Source organism: Rhinatrema bivittatum, chromosome 2 (genome assembly GCF_901001135.1).
Source record: "Rhinatrema bivittatum chromosome 2, aRhiBiv1.1, whole genome shotgun sequence".
Lineage (NCBI taxonomy): Eukaryota > Metazoa > Chordata > Amphibia > Gymnophiona > Rhinatrematidae > Rhinatrema > Rhinatrema bivittatum.
In genome coordinates this window covers 554,884,350-554,888,924 of record NC_042616.1, presented here as the reverse complement: position 1 = coordinate 554,888,924, position 4,575 = coordinate 554,884,350, and positions in this window count along the sequence as shown.

Below are 4,575 nucleotides of genomic sequence, written 5' to 3'. Positions count from 1 at the left end.
AGAAGGATGAAGGGCATCCATCTCCCAATTAAAAAAAGAAAAGAAAAAAAGAAAAAAAAACAGGGATGGGTTCATGGGCTTATAGGTATTACCAATTATTAGGCTTTTCAATATTTGATGATAGTTAATGTGACTTTCAAGGCATTCTTCACTTCGGTGCATGTCCGGCATGACTCCTTGCTTCAATGACAGGGGAAAAGAAAAACTGATACTTCACACATTTCCAGCATTGCCCTCTGCTTCATGGCAGAGAGCTATGCTGCCGCTTACCCAACTAATCAAACTTAATATTTCACTTGGAAGCAGCTCCAGCACTGCTCTCTACATTAATGGTGGGGGTGAAAAGGGAATTAGAACATAAGGTTACTAAGAGCCAAGAGAAACAGTTAAGTATGAGAACAAATGTGTGAAGCTTGCTGGGCAGACTGGATGGACCGGTTGGTCTTCTTCTGCCGTCATTTCTATGTTTCTATGTTTCTATGTTTCTATGAACAGGTTACAGTCATTGACCAAACCCAGAGAGCTCTGAGTGTGCAATTGAAATTAACACTTTAAATATGATCTAGAAACATTGATAACAAGCTCTCAAACTATCAGCATCCAAATACCTCACTATTTATTAGATTCCAAGAATTTATGCTTAATTCCTTTAGCTAATACCTATGCAAAAGTTAATGCTTTGTCTCCATGTCCTGGCGCTCAACTTAACCAATAAATACTTAGTTCTTTCTATATAAGGTAAAAATTTAGCTCTTAATAAATATATATTTAATTAAACCCTAGCTTGCAATAGCCATACATCATTTTTGGTTCTCTAGCCTTTAGCTGTCACTGCTACTTTGTCTTACATGAGGAAAAGAGCAAGTTTCTTTATCTAACTGCATACCCAGGGCCTTGTTAGCCACAACACCTTAATAGAGGTGGGATCTAACCAGAAAATCCCTCTAGATTACTGGTGTATGTTAGCTTCATCTTTAGCCTACTTTATCAAATGTCCAGACCCAAGCAGCTTCTACTATATTTCCTAGCTTAAACAGCGCAGTCTCAAACCTTATGACAACTGTCTGAACAACTAATAAAGGAATTCAAAGCTGAAATACCTGAAATATTTCACAGATCCCTTCTTCTTTGCAGGCAGTTGCATTAACCCTAAGATAAACTACAGATCATAAACCTGGGGAGGGCTCCATGCATCCATCAGGCAACCATTCAGCTCTATATGAGTCCCTGAAGAAAAACATTTTCGGAATCTCAAAGATGGTGCACACGCTGGATAGGTACGCACAGCAACAAGGGTGATAGAGGATGTTTATTGTAGAAAGACATACATTGAACAAAAAAAAACACACATACAATATCATAATCAATCCAAGCCCAATAAGAAGTATGAAATAAGTACATTTCTTAAGTTTGACAACCTCCAGGCTTGGGAGAAAAGTATGCACAAATTTACTCCACCCATCTTGTTTCAGGGAAGTATGCATTCTTCTCTTGACTCGGTGATGAAGATGAATAGCATGGTGGTAAAGAGAGGCCATGCTGTGGTTATGATGAACAGCAAACTGAGGAACAACAGAGCCCATGGTGAACCAAGTAGTAATATTAGCCTATAGTCTTTTAAAGGCCCTTCTCCCATTGTCATTGCCAAAAGTTATGCAACCCCTTTCATCCCCAGGGTTATCAAATCATCTTCCCCCTTTCAGTCTGTGTTTTGTCTTTGGTATCATTGTCCAGCTTCACATATGGGTCATCCATACAGGTCCACAAGCTGAGGAACAAGGAGAGGGGTTGTAAATATGTCTTTGCTGGTAAAGTACAATTTGCAGTCATGGAGGTAGTATTCAGCAAGAGCAAAAAGGTGTTTGAAGTCATAAAAGTATGGTATATAATATAATTGCAAAGAGTATTTAATCAAGCTGATTACTGGCCATATTTTTTAACATGGAATATCAATGGAGTGAAAGAGGACCACTTCACATAAAGACCAAAGACAGACCTCTGAGAAAACCATATCAAGCAGGAGTAAGTTTCATCTGGGTGTCATCAAGTGTAATCCTTCCATCAGGGTGCACATAAAGAATGTTATGGCACAGGGGATAATCATCAGAACTATTCATATTTAAATTAGAAGTCATTGAATCATTGGGCCACAGTTTTAAGCACCAGTCAGCAGACTCATGGATATTATGGATGGAGTCCTTCATTTGACAGATGGCTGGCAACTTACCAAAATCTTCCCTGTCTGCAAGCGTAAGATTATCAGGGAGAACAGTGAACATGTTGGCAAAGTCAGTCACAGTCACAGGCATGTTGGTGCAAATTAAGCTCTGAGTGAGATTTATACCAGAGCTGATGGAATGGAACAGCTGGATGACTTGATTATGACATCAGTAAAGATTAAAATCAGAGAAATCAGCAGATAATACAAACACAAACTTGAATATAGACAGCATGTTGACCTGGTCTTTGATCTCACAACAAGGCAAGACAGCAGATCTATCCCAAGGATCAACCTATGGACCAGATGGGAGGACCTGGACCTTATACAAAGGATACCAATGGTCAGAGGATGAATTGGGAGACACTAAAGTGGTAGTCAAATAATAAATCAGATCCAGAAGATGCCTCAGCTCACTGAAGCTCTGATGAGGCAACATCTGACTCTATGGGATACCCGGCTGTGTCTGGGCAAAAGTGTGGACTAGATATTATTCAGATCTCTGCAGGGCCAGGCATGCCTCACTGTTGTCGACGATGTTCTCACTGGCTCCACTAGGTTGCAAAAGGACCACTTCCATGGACTATATAGAAACAGTCTCTGGTTTGTACGTCTTTTTACAGTGACAGGCATGCACCTAATGATAAAGACCCTGTAATTTTAAGGCCAAGTGACTGACCAACAGCACTTGGTATGGACTTTTTCATCTAGGCTGCAAACAATCCTTCCTCTGGAACACATTATAATATACAATGTTGGAACACTTTTGTAATAAACAAAATCACCAGGTTAGAAATTGGGGAGAACTTAGGGCCTCATTTTCCAAGCACTTTACCGCGTGCAATAAATTCTGTTAATGCGAATTAGTCATTTGGTATTCAGGGGGCGGAGCATATGTAAAGCAGGAACCTGTGTATCGTGTGCGGCGAAACAGCCGCAGTGTTAGCGTGGCTGCTAACTACAACTCCAACCTCGCCGTTATGGACTGCGTTACGGGCCTGAAAAGGATTACCGCCATCCACGATAGTCCCCAGACAGGCTGTGAGAGAGAGAGAGAGGAGAGAGCGAGAAGAGAAGAGATAGGAGACAGACGAGAAGAGAGATGCGAGAGAGAGAGGAAGACAGAGAGAGCTGAGAGAGAGAGAGAAGAGACGAAGAGAGAGAGAGAGACGAGAGAGAGGAGAGAGAGAGAGAGAGAGAGAGAGAGAGAGAGAGAGAGAGAGAGAGAGAGAGAGAGAGAGAACCTTACTATAGTGCCTATGCCCTATATAGGTATTTTAACCCCTATGGGAGGGCCACCTAATAAAATGTGGTGGGGATTAGGTATGAGCGTCGGGGGTTGGGGGCCACTTCGCATTCCACATGAGACCTACGGACTGAACAGTGGTCTCTAGTGCAGATTTGCTGGCCGTCGGAGTGAGGACGCTCACTCCAAGCGGAGATTTGGCCAACATTCTCTCCACCTAGCATGTTGTTGCCCAGGTAGAGTGTCCATCAAGCTAGGTAGAGAGAACGTTGCCCAAACCACTTCTTGGAGTGAGCGTCCTCACTCCGACGGCCAGCAAATCTGCACTAGAGACCACTGTTCTGTCCGTAGGTCTCATGTGGAATGCAAAAGTGGCCCCCAACCCCCGACGCTCATACCTAATCCCCACCCCGAGTTAGTAGGTGGCCCTCCCATAGGGGTTAAAATACCTATGTAGGGCATAGGCACTATAGTAAGGTTCTCTCTCTCTCTCTCTCTCTCTCTCTCTCTCTCTCTCTCTCTCTCTCTCTCTCTCTCTCTCTCTCTCTCTCTCTCTCTCTCTGGGAAAACATCACGTGCGGCGCTAATGTTTTCGTGAATGGCGAAAACATCGCCGCATGCGATTTTTCCCCACTGCACGAAAGAAGCCTCATTTGCATTGGTAACGCCCCTAATGCGTTACCAATGCGATATTGGAAAATAAGGCCCTTAGCTAGAAGGACTCTGAAATACTGGAGCAACTTTCTGATTCATCTTCTTGACATGCTGACATAGTAGTTATGAAAATAAATCAAAATCAGTTAATCTTGAACAAAATCCATATCAACTGGGAGACTGGGTATAGAAGGAGGTGGTATAAGGCAGCCCATGAATATTCTGTGGGGAATGAGACCATCCTTACAATTGAGCATTCTCATGAGAACAAGTGGGAGAGCAAAGAATCAATTCAAGGAAGTCTCATCTTAAAGAAAATAAGTAACTAAAACCTTGGTTGACCAAGGGGATTGTCTCTGTGCAAAAAGCAGAAGTTAAAACTGATGCATCCTGAAATGCAGAATGAGATTCTTTGGATCTTTTCAAAAGGACTACAAAATTAGCGGTAAAATCTTGG